Source organism: Lathyrus oleraceus, chromosome 6 (genome assembly GCF_024323335.1).
Source record: "Lathyrus oleraceus cultivar Zhongwan6 chromosome 6, CAAS_Psat_ZW6_1.0, whole genome shotgun sequence".
NCBI lineage: Eukaryota > Viridiplantae > Streptophyta > Magnoliopsida > Fabales > Fabaceae > Lathyrus > Lathyrus oleraceus.
Window position 1 is genome coordinate 100,326,056 of NC_066584.1, and position 16,147 is coordinate 100,342,202.

Genomic DNA, 16,147 nt, shown 5'->3' on the forward strand with positions numbered 1-16,147 from the left:
TCCAATTATTGAGTCCGTCGCCAATTGTTGGGAAAATCCAGCTATCCAGGTCGCAATCGCTGTCAGCATCTTCTACAGCATTAATTTGACTCTTGGCTACCTTCTCAGAGCTAAACCCCAGGCCAAATTTGTCAGACTTGTACGGTACGTCGATCAGTTGACCCCAACCAGTACAACCACCATCTTCAACCACAGCTTGAGCGTCCTTCAGAGAAATCATAGCAGGAGGAGTCCGAATAACCTTGGGCACACCGGAAGTTGGCTTAAGGACAGGATTGGTCGGGGGAACTACTTCAAATGGCTGACAAGGAGTCTCAATGAATTCACCATCCATCTCGACGTATCTGAAGGCATGCACACTACTGACAATGTACTCTTCTTCTCCACACACGGTGACAATTTTGCCCTCTGTGGGATACCTCAGCTTTTGATGGAGAGACGAAGCTACCGCACCTGACCCATGAATCCAAGGGCGTCCCAGTAAGCAGGAATAGGCAGGACGAATGTTCATTACATGGAAGGTAGTATTGAAGACTTGAGGTCCTATCTTGATAGGGAGGACTACTTCGCCATGGACAACACTCTTTGCACCATCGTAAGCACGTACCACAACGTCACTAGGTTTCAGTTCGATGCTTTTACAGTCCAGCTTATCCAGCACAGCTGTTGGCAACACATTCAAGGAAGAGCCATTATCGATCAACACATGAGACAAAGTGATTCCCCTACACTCAATGGAGATATGCAGGGCTTTATTGTGATTCTTTCCTACTGGTGTCAGATCAGCGTCGGAAAAGCCTAGGCCATTGTCAACAGCCAAGTGAGCAACATAATGTTCGAACTGATCGACAGATGTCTCCTGAGGTACATGAGCGGTCTTCAAGAACTTTATCAATGCATTGGCATGAGGTTCAGAAGATAACAGCAAGGATAACATCGAGATCTTAGACGGGGTATGCCCCCACTGTTCTACAACATCAAAATCACTCTTGCGAATGATTTTCAGCACTTCTTCCATTTCTTGTTTGGCAACATCTTCGGGAGTAACTTCGACCGGTGTCTCTGACTGAGAAGGATTGACTGGTTCCTTCCCTCGAGTTTCAAGGACAGGAGGTGAGATTTCTGGAGAGAAGATCCTTCCGCTTCGAGTAATTTTACTAGTCCCAACAATGCCACTAGTATTAGCAGCATTATCCACTTGCTTCACGCCATGGACGTAAACATCACCGCCATAATTCCACGGAATAACTTTGCTTGAGGAATACGGGATCGGGCCAGGTGCAGTGATGATTAGGGGAGCAATCCTGGGCTCAGCAGTAATCTTCACAGGCGCCCTAGTAGCGGTAATCTTCACTGGAACTTTGGACCTAGCAATCACAGATATTTCTTCAATAGGGTTTTCCGCCTTAGGAATCCTTTCGAAGAGAACTGTACGATCGTCCATCAACCGTTGAATACCATTCTTCAATTTCAAACAGTCTTCGGGCCGGAGTATGCAGAGATTGCAATCTTCAGCACAACCTGGAAATAAACCAGCTTGCAATAAATTCCTCTTTATGATCGGGAGAGGAGATGTTAAGTCCGCCATATTGGAAATGTGAGAATCGTCATCCATAGCATTAACAGTCTTGTCATGGTTAGGCATAGGAGCAGTGATGACATTAGGAGTCTCCGGAGGTTCAAACTCAATTTCTCCAGCTTCGATCATATCCTGAATCTTATTCTTCAATAACCAGCAATCGTTTGTATCATGCCCGGGGCTATCGGAGTGATATGCACACCTGGCATTGGGATTATAACGAGAAGAGGTAGTGTTGGGATTTGTAGGAGGATCTCTAAGGGTGATCAAATTTGCCTTTAGCATTCCCTGCAGTGCCTGTGCCAAGGTCATATTGATCCTGGTGAACTGCCTTCTTGGTCTGTCTTGTTTGGGCTGGAAGTTTTGAGATGGTGGTGCTGCAATCGTAACTGCTCCAATGTCGTGGTCACGGTTTTTCTTGTTACGACCCTTTTGACCGTACACAGCATTTGATTCGTTCCTCCCCTGATAGGACCTTTTGGTGCTTGCAGAGGTAGCCGCCTGTATCTTTCCACTTCGGATGCCGCTTTCAACACGTTCACCTGTTAATATAAGTTCAGTGAAACCTGATGAAGAACTTCCCAGTAGATGGCTGTAGAATGGGCCGGTCAGTGTGCCCATGAACATGTCCACCAATTCTCTGTCAGTCATAGGGGGTTTGACTCTGCCAGCCAAATCTCTCCACTTTTGAGCATATTCTTTAAAGCTTTCTTTAGATCTCATAGTCATATTCTGCAGCTGTAGCCGGGTAGGCGCTAGTTCAGAGTTATACTGGTACTGTTTATAGAAAGCTGTTGCTAAATCAGTCCAGGTGCGGATGTCAGAGCTCTCGAGCTGATAATACCATTCCAACTGTGTGCCAGACAGGCTCTCTTGGAAGAAATGGATCCATAGCTTCCTGTCAGTGGTATGCGGCTGAATCTTTCTCACATAAGCTCTCAGATGCATCTGAGGACAAGACGCACCATCGTACTTAGTGAAAGTGGGGATTTTGAATTTGCGAGGAATGGTCACATCGGAGACCAGACCCAAACTTTCGAAATCCAGACCGGGCGCCTTCTGACCCTCCATAGCTAACATACGTTCTTCCAGCAACTTGTACTTATCATCTCTTGGAGAGTACTGTTCATTTTCATAATCTTCATCGTCATCCTCAGGGTTGGAGAAATCAGCATTCTCTTCCTCTGAATCATTCTCCGCCCCCTCTTCTGGACCATTCGGGATTCCAAACTTGACTTCTGTGGCCTGTCCTTTACGCCTTCTTCCCGGGTTAATGAAACTCACAGCTTTCTTGTCTTTCTTCTTTTCGAGCAAAAGAGCCTTCAGTTCCTCCTGCCCCTTGGATAAGCTTAACATCATCTCCTTGAATTGAGCATTCTGAGTCTGGAGATCTTTGACAGTTTGTTCGAGATCCATTTTTCTGTTTGTAAGGAAGACCGTGAGAACATTGAACTTGTAGAATACCTGTTATGCAGTGTTATGTTATGCTATGCAATGTATGAAATGTTTTCAAGGACTTTTGGAATTTAACTTTGCGTAAATCACCAACAAGAGAGAAATGTTTATGGCTAATTTCTTTGACCAATGTTCATTACAAAAGGAATAAAAATACAATGAAAGCTCAAGTCTCCCAGGGGCGACTTCTTTTTGGGCGAAGATACGCATTGAGTCTTCGTCCCTCATTAAGCTGACTGGTAAGTTCTAACACTTTCTTCCTTTCTGCGACGAACTGAGTCTCGAAAGTATCCCTTTCTTCTCTCAACTGGATCCAGGATCTCTTTAGTTCCTCAACATTGGTAGGCATATCTGAATAAGGAATGATCTGAGGAGCACCTCCTTCAGCTTCAGGTTCGACAATCTGAGGTCCGGTTGCAAGATATGGCATGACAAGTTCACGAGCTCTGGCGCGTACCCATCTGAGATAAGGTTCCATAGGAATAGAATTTTTCTGTCCTAACGTACCTCTCTTCACCATGCCCCAAGCTCGTACAAATCTTTGACGGAGGCCTTGGGAATCGTTGTCATAGTCGAACACAATGCCTTCGATGATCATTTCATGTGGACCATCTCTTCGAGCACAACCAAACTGTCGCAGAGCTAAAGCAGGATTATAAGTAATACCTCCTCTTATTCCTAGGAGTGATACATTAGGGAACTCGCCACAACGGTCAATGATGGTAACATTTTCCTTGAACTGAGGACACCAACAGATGTCTGGGTGGGAGAGCGACATTATCCTTTGAGACCATTTTAAATTCTGCTCGTTCTTCAAGACTGATTGAGGAAGGTGCGAAATAAACCACCTAGACAATAGAGGTATGCAGCACATGAGAGTCCCTTGCCTTTTCATAGTACGAGTGTGGAGGGAATGCAAAATGTCTCCCAGCAAGGTAGGTACAGGGTTATGAGTGAGAAATATCTTAATAGCATTCATGTCTATGAATTGGTCTGGATTAGGGAATAACACCAAGCCATAGATTAGCAATGCCAGGATGTCTTCGAAAGCACGGACATTCATAACTTTTAAGAATTCTCGGGCCTTATTTGTCAGGAATTTGGCAAGTAAACCCTTAACTCCACTCCTTGTTACCCAATTAGCTTCAATGTCGGACTTCGTCATGTGCAGAGTTGCGGCAACTTCTTCAGACTTCGGAACCTTTTCTAAACCACTGAAAGGTATTTGATCAAGGATAGGTATCCCAAGCAGTCTGGAGAATTCTTCCAGTGTAGGTACCAACTGATAATCTGGGAATGTGAAGCAATGATGTTTAGGTTCGAAGAACTGGAATAAAACTCTCATCATATCTTCTTTGAAACCAGTGGTAACCAAATTGAGGGGAGAGCCATGTTTCTGGATGAACTGAGCATGATCGGGAAGTTCTGACACTAAATTCTTGAGTTGAGGAGAGATTGCTACAAGATTAATCCGGATGGTCTTCCTGGGAGCCATAGCCTTACAAAACAGAGCAAAGTTAAATCCCTAAGTCCTTGAAATGGCATATGTTATGATGCTATGATGTTATGATGCTATGATGTTATGATGTTATGAGGTTAAATAAATAACAAGCACAAGCAAGTCACACAACCATCATTCCTAGGTCTTAAGGCTTGCATGAGTTCCATAGGTAAGTACCCTCCCCACTGAAGTTTAGTTGGTTCAACCTGTCCTAGAATAGTAACCGGGTTCTAAAAGGATCTCAAATCATCGACCTTTCCTTAAGTCCACTTCAGTGCAACACCAAGTGGTTGACCGAAGCTTCCCTAAAGTCCAATCTCAAAGAGTGTAGTATCGAGTCTCAACCAACCCTAGTCGGAACCGAAGTCAGTTATCTCACTACTTTCTAATGGCCAGGATGAGTCAATTAGGGTTCTAAAAGTCTGGTTAATGCTTTGATGACACCACGCGGAAGCCAAATTTTTCCTCAAATAACATGAGGAACATCAGGACAACCAAAGTGTCACATTAACCGTAGCCATCATTTTAACCATTCCAGTATACGCCGGATAGTCGCGATGATCTATTGCTACTTACCTAAGGTACACTAGATCCGGGTGTAGGATCTTTCACTCAAAAATACCCAAGCAATCCCTTAAAAGTAAATCAGACAATTTGGAATAAGTGATCTTGTTTTTTAAGGTAACCTCTCTTTTTAAAGATTCCCCAGCAGAGTCGCCAGTTCTGTCATACGGTGAACTGACTTGGGGTGTTTTGCTTTTTATCGCAATGTCGCGGATAGCAAGAGTCGCCACCGACTTTTCTTTTATCCAATAAGGAAAGGTGGAAAAGAACAGGAAAGACCTCAATAGATTTTGGGTTCGGGAGGTACATTATACAAAGGGAAGGTGTTAGCACCCTTTGTATCCATGGTTATCCATGGGCTCTTAATTGCTGGATCACTTATATTTTTGTCTGAAAAGTGTTCGTGAATTGTTTAAAAAAATGTTTCGAAAAGAGAGTTTAACTTTGTAATGATTCTCGTATGAATGTATACAAAGTGGTTATCTCGTTTAGTTTTGAAAGTTGTTTGAAAAAAATATAACTCGGTAATGATTCTAGTATGAATGTATACCAAGTGGTGATTTTCCAAAAGAGGTTTTGAAAGGTGTGAGGTGTTGAAAATATTTTAGGTTATGATCCAGTAATTGAGAGTTATACCTTCCTAAGGTCGTTATGAACGTTTCCTATCCTTATGAGGGTAAAACTGTCCTTACTATTGAGAAGTAAGTAATTTTACCCTTTGGATGTTCAAGGGTCATTGTAGGGTCATCGATAGGTCATTGAAGGCAACAGTTATAAGGATACCTTAGCATTCGAAGGGACGATCATCATTTAACCGTAGGCTACACCGAAGGGTCATCGAGGGACAAAATCATATATTCGAAGGCAACATCCGAGGGACTATGATTTATTTTAAAGGGACATGATGATTTAATCGAAGGGTCTTTGCTAAGGGTATCCCCACATTCGCGGGACATGACCGTAATACCGTAATATCGTAAGGCAATAAAGAGAGGTCCAAGATCACATATTTAGAGGCCGTATTTTAAAGTCAATTAGGTGATTTAAGGTGAATCTCCACATTAAAATCAATACATTAAAAATAATACATTAAAATTAATACATTAAAATTAATTAAGCAATTTAGGGCAGCTCTTCACAAGGGTATCCCACAAATAAAGTGGAAGACCTAAACAACAATCTTTTCCTGGGGTGTGTGAACCTTTGCAACATTCAGCAAACGGGTTAGAATACCAAATCAGGGTGCAATCGAGGATTACACCGCAAAAGAAATCACAACAGTAATATGATCAGATAAACAATGCCTGGCTATGATAAAACATGAATGAAAAATCAGAATAGAAAAGTCGGCTACTGTCAGGTTCGCGCCTGCCTCGCCTAGCGAAGGCTTAGCGAATACTCGCTTCATGCTCGCTTAGCGACGTGCTAGCGAGCGACTGCGGATTCTGGTTTTATATCAGTACAATTTCAACCAATTTTATGCCTTATGGCTCTCATTACAGCAATTATATGGTTAATCATTTAAGGTATTCAAGTGCACTAAAATTCACATGACAAACTTAAGATATTTCCATAAATTTAATCATAATGCCATATGCAAATTAAGAACATAAGGTAGTAATAGCAATGCCAACCTGTTTGTAATCGAATTGTAACCTTGAATTGGCCGATCGGATCGAATTGAGCGGAAGTGACCTTGCTGCCGCCGACTTTTCCTTCAGGGTTTCCTTTAGGGTTACTCGGAATTCTCAGGGTTAGCCTCCGTTAGTGTTAGGGTTTGCTTGCTAGGGTTCTCCTCTCTCCTTTTTTCGTTTTCCTTTTCATTACTGAAGTGCTGGTATTTATAATGCCTTTTTCATGACCTAATGGGCTCAGAATGAAGCCCGAAATTTTCTGTTGTCTGTCAGCTTCGCTAGGCGAGCTGGTAGCGAACGTGTAGCGAACGTTCGCTAGGCGAGCGTGTAGCGAGCGCGTAGCGAACAGGCCAGTTTGGGGCCATTTTCTGGATTGGGCCATTCGTGAGTTGGGCCTTTGTTCCTTTAAGATCAGTGTCATAAAAATGAGTCGGAATGCCCTGCAAAATGTCTTAAAATATTAATGGGCAAATTTTGGGGTATGACAATCTCGAAATGCCTATATATAACATTAATACTAAAAGGATGAAACCTAACGAGTTAAATCCAACTTACCTTTGGCATTGTCGATTAGGCCACATAAATGAGAAACGCATTTCCAAACTCCATAAAGATGGACTCTTGGACTCTTTTGATTATGAATCATATGAGACATGCAAATCTTGTTTAATTGGAAAGATGACAAAGTCTCCATTCACAGGAAAATGTGAAAGAGCGAATGATCTTTTGGGCCTCATACATACTGATGTATGTGGACCACTGAACATACCAGCCAGAGAAGGTTTTCAGTACTTCATCACATTCATTGATGATTTTAGTAGATATGGTTATGTGTATTTAATGAAACACAAATCAGAGTCCTTTGAAAAGTTCAAGGAATTCAAGAATGAAGTACAAAACTAACTAGGTAAGAATATTAAAACTCTTCGATCAGATCGAGGTGGTGAGTATTTAAGCCTAGAGTTTGATGACCATCTGAAAGAGTGTGGGATCCTATCCCAACTTACTCCTCTTAGAACACCCCAATGGAATAGTGTATCTGAGAGAAGAAGTCGAACCCTGTTAGACATGGTCCGATCCATGATGAGTCACGCCGATCTTCCAAACTCCTTTTGGGGACATGCACTATTGACAACATCTTACACACTTAACCGTGTTCCATCCAAAAAGGTTGAGAAGACACCATATGAGATATGGAGTGGTAAGAAACCACATATGTCTTACATGAAGATTTGGGGTTGCGAAGTTTATGTGAAACGACAAATTTCAACGAAGCTTGAGCCCAAATCTGACAAATGCTTATTTGTGGGGTATCCTAAAGAAACAAGAGGGTAAAGTGTTTGTCGCTCGAACTGGAGTTTTCCTAGAAAAGGATTTTATTTCCAAAGGAACCAGTGGGAGGAAAGTAGAGCTTGAAGAAATTTAAGAATCACAAAGCATAGATACACCTATGGAGGAATTAGAGCAGGAAACACAAGTAGTTGTGGAAGAGCAACCTGCTCAAGTAGAACAAGACCAGCGTAGGTCAAGCAGGATACGTCAACTACCTGAGAGATATGGATATCTCATAACTGATCAAGGTGATGTATTACTCATGGATCAAGATGAGCCTGTGACCTACCAAGCGCCCATAACTGGTCCCGAGTCTGAGAAGTGGCTAGAAGCCATGAAATCTGAAATGGATTCCATGTACACAAACCAAGTTTGGACCTTGGTAGAGCCTCCTGTAGGAGTTAACCCTATAGGATGCAAGTGGGTCTTCAAGAAGAAGACTGACATGGATGGTAAGGTACATACCTATAAGGCAAGACTGGTTGCAAAAGGATATAAACAAATTCATGAGATTGACTATGATGAAACCTTTTCACCAGTTGCAATGCTTAAATCTGTTCGGATTTTACTTGCTATCGCTGCATATCATGATTATGAAATATGGAAAATGGATGTCAAAACTGCTTTCCTTAATGGGAATCTTCTTAAGGATGTGTACATGACACAACCTGAAGGATTTGACATACTAGAAGAAGCCCAAAAGATATGTAAGTTACAAAGATCAATCTATGGATTGAAGCAAGCTTCTAGAAGCTGGAATCTTCGTTTTGATGAAACAGTAAAACAATATGGATTCATCAAGAACGAAGATGAGCCTTGTGTCTACAAGAAGGTTAGTGGGAGCATGATCGTTTTCCTGGTATTATATGTAGATGACATATTACTCATTGGAAACGATATCCCTACCCTACAACAAGTAAAGTCTTGGTTGGGGAAATGCTTTTCTATGAAGGACCTAGGTGAAGCAGCCTATATATTAGGAATCAGAATCTATAGAGATAGATCACAAAAACTGCTTGGCCTAAGTCAGAGTACGTACATAGACAAAGTGCTGAGACGCTTTAATATGCATGATTCCAAGAAAGGATTCATACCTATGCAACATGGCATGTGTCTATCAAAAACACAATCCCTTTCAACTAAGGAAGAAAGGGATCGCATGAATAAGATTCCATATGCATCTGTAATAGGATCTATCATGTATGCCATGTTATGTACTCGACCAGATGTCTCGTATGCTTTAAGTGCAACGAGTAGGTACCAATCTGATCCTGGTGATGCTCATTGGGTAGCTGTCAAGAATATCCTTAAGTATTTGAGAAGGACTAAGGACTCATTCTTGATATATGGAGGTCAAGAAGAGCTGGCTGTAATTGGATACACCGATGCTAGCTTCTAGACAGATAAGGATGACTTTAGATCTCAATCTGGTTTTGTGTTCTGCTTAAACGGTGGCGCTGTGAGCTGGAAAATTTCAAAACAAGATACAGTTGTTGATTCTACAACCGAGACCGAGTATATTGCTGCCTCAAGTGCAACAAAGGAAGCTGTTTGGATCAAAAAGTTCATTAGTGAACTTGGCATAGTTCCTAGCATTGCGGATCCCATTGGTCTCTATTATGATAACGATGGTGCTATCGAACAAGCTAAGGAGCCTAGATCTCACCAACGATCCAAACACATATGATCCAAACACTATTCTTAAAGTATCTGTAGTCGAGCTTTATTGTGAAGTGGGATAACACTAAAGCATTAAGACTATTATGTATATAGACTGATGATCACATCTCATGGATCATGGATAAGGAGTTATCAAGTCTTAAACATATGTATGAATATTAAGAGTAATATTTATACTGGATTGATTCACTATGAAAATACTATATAGAATGTTATGCAAAGTGTCATAAGTTATTCTCATGGTGATAATGGTGTATACCACTCTTCGACCTGAAACCACTATGGACCCTAGGTGTAGAGTCGAGTGCTTTATTGTTGATCAAACGTTCTCCGTAACTGGATAACCATAAAGACAGTTGATGGGTACTCCACGAAGCATGTTGAGGGACATGAGTGACCTAGATGGAATTTGCCCATCCTGCATAACAGGATAAATGTCTATGGGTCCAATATTGAACATGACAAGGATGACACGGTTTATGCCTTGTGTTCAATATAGACATAAGGGCAAAAGGGTAATTATGCACATAAGTATTATCACAGAAGGATTTGTCAGATCACATGACATTTTCGTGTCTTGGGTAGCAGTGATGTGTTGCTAGATACCGCTCACTGTTTATTATGTTAAATACATGATTTAATATAATTGCCAATGCCGCGAAAACCTACAGGGTCACACACAAAGGATGGATTGATGAGAGATAGAGTAACTAAGGAACACCGTAAGGTACGATGCACTTAAGTGAGTTGTAGAAATACACTTAAGTGGATATATTATAAGATATGGGCCAAAATACACTTAAGTGGGCTTTTTAGCTTGAAGTCCACACAAGTGGTTCTATAAATAGAACCCTTGTGCAGAAGCATTCATTGCGGTTGCATTATTTTCGTTTTCTTTCTCTCTCTCTCTCTCTCTCTCTCTCTCTCTCACTCAAAGCCTTCATTCATACCAGTTAGCACTGAGATTGAAGGAATCCGTTCGTGTGGACTGAGTAGAGACGTTGTCATCGTTCAACGTTCGTGATCGCTCCGTGGATCTGCATCAAAGGTTTTGATCGTCACAAGAGATCTGCACCAAAGGTTTCAATCGTCACAAGAGGTAAATATTCTATCACTGATCATGACCATTCGTAAGGATCTCTAAAGGAGAAAAATTTAATTTCCATTGCATTTTGGATCGCAAATTCTCCTTCACTTTGACCATAGTTAACGTCATTCGTAGATAATAAAGTTATCTTGTACTTTTGGGGATCCAAACTAATCTTCTTATTGTAAATCCTTTTTTTCTTGGTTTCCATGTTCTTGTTCTTTTGACATAGGGAAATTTTGTGACAAATTCACCATATGTAAGTTTTCTTGCCTCAGTATATTTTTTGTTAGCCTCAAACCTTGAAGTAAACATATACTTTGTAATACTTGGTTTTATTAGCACATCATTGATTTCCTCATAATCTGTGAAGTATATTGATTGTTGACCTAATAAATGAAAGAACATTCTTTCCACAGTCGGTTTCCTTCCATGAATTAAGAAGGAAATATTCTCCAACATACTTTATATAATGAAATACAGTCTCTATTTTTCATAGCATAGTTAGATGTTAGGTAATGATGGCATCAGATGAAAACATGTTAACATTAAAGATGTAGTAATGTTAATTTCATGTTCATGTACAAATGTTTGTGATATGTTTTTCTTAGAAGACTTAAAGGTATAATATAAATTTTGTATATGTTTTGATAATATTGTAAAGATTAAGTTGAAGTTTTGACATTGGATGAAACACGGTCGTCAGTTAACGATTCAAAAACAAGCCGCTTGTTGGGGTGTTACTTTTTTTGATATCAGGATCAAAGTCGAATGTTTGTGAAAGTTCTTGCAACACATAAGAAAAATATGTTATTCTACGAGTTAGAACAAAACAGAAGGTTAAGAGTATGGAAAGATGAAATTATAAGGAATAAACTTACTGTAATGCTTAAGGTATCATTAGATGCTGGCATGATGATATCAACCTGTTAGAAAATATAAATACTTAAGCAGGGATCTATAATATGATACAATATAATTCAAAAAAATGTATGTATTACTGATTGAGAAACTGAAGGTATTGGGAAATTTATTGTAGATGTAATACTATCTTTCAGATGCTCAATGGTATCTAGGTCAATTTTAAAATTAATTATAGATCCCTGCTTAAACCTTGGTTATGCCTTAACCTTAAAAGCCATATCCTTCCACATCATTAAGTCAAGAAACACAGAGTACTCGTGGGGGTCAAATACCCCTTCCACCAGGACATAAAGAAGTAAAATGTGTTAAAATGTATCATACTTTAAGAAGAAGAAGAATGAAGATATTCAATTTTAAATTTTAAATTCACCTCAATCATTATAGATTTAAGCCCTTAGTTGTTTTTCCCACTAATTATGTGTTGTCTTTATCCCAAAATATTAGCTTCAAATTCTAATTATCATAACGCATATCAACTTTAACTGTGTACCTTGAATATAAAGAAATAGTTAGTGTATTGACATATAACAATAGGATATGTGAAATAAAGATTGAAAAGAAAACATCATACTGAATTAATGGTGAATCATTGGTATGATCAACTTTGTATTTGTACGGAGGTACATCAATGATGATACTCTTAGGGCAATGGCTGTAGCATAAGTAATACCATCCATGCTTAGATGCCATGACTGGATAGGAGTGGAAAAAGTTGTAAAAATAAAATCCTGCAACAATAAGGGTCATATTATGAGTTCATAATGAAAGGTTATACGTTGAGATATATTAAAAGCAGTTAATATTAAACATTGAGAAAAGCTACCTCAGGGAGTGTCCAACATTTTTTACCGATGTTTCATAGGGAATGTATGTGTAGCATGGATGATGAGTGTATTAAGAAGTTTGAGAGGATCATTGAGTGAGAGGAAGACTCGTTCCTTCAATTGATCTAGTTTGAGACATTGTTATCAATTTAAAGTGGGAAGGATGAGGAGTTTGAGTATAAATAATTTCAAAGTTAAGTTTACTTGTCAATAAAGGCTTTGTTTTCTGGAAGGTCTTGATTCAAATTCAATTTTGTTCCATTCCAAACATTTGAAATGGTTAAACCATATTGTCCTAAAAGATGAATAATGTAAGGATATGTTTAGTATTAATAACTAAATGAATAAGAGTTTGTATGAAGTATACTAAAATGATAGTACCTTGAGGTTCCTTGATTTTAGCATGCTTGAGAATAACAATGTAAGGAAATGATGGATCACGACTATTGAAACCTACTACAAACTCAACAACATATGTTCCCCAAAGAGTACATGTTATGTTGTTCAGACTATAACAACATATTGAAGTAAGTAATTATAAAGAAAGGGAACTTTTTAGGGCCAATATGAGATCTAACATAACAAAGTTCATGAGCTACTTGAATGATGTTTGAGAAAAATAAAGAAGTTAAACCATGATAGCGTGTCTTCCAAAACTGTAATAAAATACAATGAAGTAAATGTAATTTCAGTCTTCTAAGGTTAGGATGAGATCTGACAGGACCAAGTCCCTGAAAAACTCCAATTATGTCTGGTAAAAATAAAGAAGTTTAACCCTGATAAAGCATGCAAAAAACTAAAGTAAAATACAATGAAGTAAATTAACATAAGGTTTTACCAAGTAATAGATCAGACCGATATTTTCCATTGTTGATTTCAGAAAAGCTTTTGAAGTTAAATTTGTAGAGCGGGATATCAAGGTAATCTTTGGGAGTGATTTTGGTTCCTCCTTAATTTAGCTCCATAACTTTGGTTCCTCCACGTGAAGTTAAATTTGAAGTTAGATTTGAAGAGCAATTTAAAACAATAATCACAAGACTTAAGTGTAAAATTATCATCTTGAACCTTGAAATTTTGCATTAGATAGGAGGTTCCTTATACCAATTTAGGTTTTCAAACTGAGTAAAGTTCTGAGGACATGACAACTTGTATCTTGTCTCACTAGCAAAAAAAAGTTATTATGTTACAAAACTGAGGTAAAACATGATTTTCACTTCTTATAAAAGTGAATGGAAGTTGTATAAAATGAAACATGAATGAATATAATACATGTTTATCCAGTATGAGAAACTCAATATATTCACCTTTAAAGGGTTGTGTAACATGCCAAAGATCTTCAGTATAAACAGTCGCAAAATAAGGCTTTGCCATTGTAAGTTGCAAAATAAGTGTAAAGTCATACAATATTTAGCAAAACCCTAATATTGAAGCATTGAAAGGTGGAAAAACAAATACATTTTTGCGGTTATAAATATCTTCAAACAGATTAAAAATAACAAAAACCTAAAAGAAACACAAACTCTATTAAAAGAAAATGCAGAAGAAGAAGACGAAGATTTAAACGAACATTAAGGGGTGAATAAGATTCTGAAAGGGTTAAAAACTCAACCTTTTAGCTTGTTGAAGAAGATCGGTGAATAAATGAAACAATTGAAAAGGAAAACCATGAAAAAGGAATTAGTAAAGCTGAATAAGATAACTCAAGTAAATGGAAGAAAAACAGACGAAAAAATGATGCTTTATATGATAAAGGAAAAAGATGATGTGACATGCAAAGTAACCCAACATTATCTTTTGAAATAGAACGAAGAAGAAGAACGGTGAACAAATTCCTGAACTGAAAACCAAAACCATGTAGACAAAATTAGTGAAATTGAATAAGCTATGTCAACTTAACGGAAGAGAATAAACGAAAAATAAGCATTTTTGTCGAGGGTTAAAAACTCAAACAATATTTTTGAGTTGTTTTAAAATAACGTGAAAATCAAAACCATAATTTTTTTCTTTTACCTTGTTGATGTAGAATGACAAATCACACCCGAATCAGCGAAAGCAAATCCCCAAAAAGAAAATAAATAAAAGTTAGCAAGTTCGTCAACTGAAACAAAGAGAGAGAAAAACACAAACATGAAATTGATAATTTAAACGAAGCCTTACACTTGTTGTTTGACACATAACGATGACATACAACAAAACAATGTGAAAAAGAAACATACAACAAATATACAAATGTTGAATATCTAAAAGGAAGAAGAAGATGATCAACCTTGCTCAAATACATTTTTGACAAGTTCTGTCTCACTTAGATTCTAAAAAAAATCTACTTTTATGCATTAGTTTTTATTTCATGACATGATTATGTTTAGTTAAGTATAACTATAATTACTTCATTCATCTCATAAAAAAATGTATCATTTACACTTTTTATGTGTCTCAAAATAATTTTCCCTTTACGATACAAAAACAACATTATTATTAATTTTCTATTAGTATACATTTATTTATTAGTTTTTACTTTATTCGACTATTCTATTAATTATAATTAATAAGAGTTCTAATAAGTGATGCTAATTTTATTATTAAAATTAATATATCTAATTATTTTCTTAATAAAGCATTGTTCAAATAAAATATTTTTTATGAGATAAAATGAATAACTTATTATTTTAATTTTTTAATAAAGATTCTATTAACAAATCATGCAAATTCAACAAATATACATCATTCATCCAAAAGTAAGTGTTATAGTTGAGATTCTCACACAAATTAAAAAATATAATAAATAAAAGAGAGAATATCAATTTTATCACATTATTCTTATTAATTATTGGTATATTCTAATTATCATTAATGCAAAGTTAAGAAAATAATTTTTACAGTTGTTACATTTATTGTGGAATAGAGTGAGTATTTGATTCAATACTATTATTAGTACTACCTCGATTTTTCATTATAAGTCGTTTTTTATTTTTCACAAGTAATAATAAAAATAATAATTATTGTATGAAAATGATAAATTATGAATGATTTTACAAAATTGTTCTTTATTAATAACATGGAAAAGATAAATTTATATAATTGAAATAATCGATAATAATAAGTTTTTAAGGGTATAGTGGAAAAATATCATTAATTATTCATTGATAATGTAATATGACTTATAATAAAAAAATGGAGGGAGTAATATCCCCTCTCCGTTTTAAAATTAGTGTCGTTTAAAGTTTTTGCACACATATTAAAGAATGTAATTAATATTGTCCTAAAACATTGTTCTTTTAATAAATTAATCTTATAAATATATTGGGAGTATTATACAAAGTAATAATTAATGAGCACAATTGAAAAAATAAAAATCATTTATATATTAAAAAAATAAGAATGACATTTATTTTCAAACAAATTTTATTTACTAAAACGACCATCATCTTAAAATAGAGAGGTATTATATTTTATTTACTTTTTAAAAATTGTGGATAATTTATTTAATAAATAAAAATTAGCGGGTGAATATCTATTCCAAATTTATTCATATAATTAATTTTGATTTGATATCTGATAATTACCTAT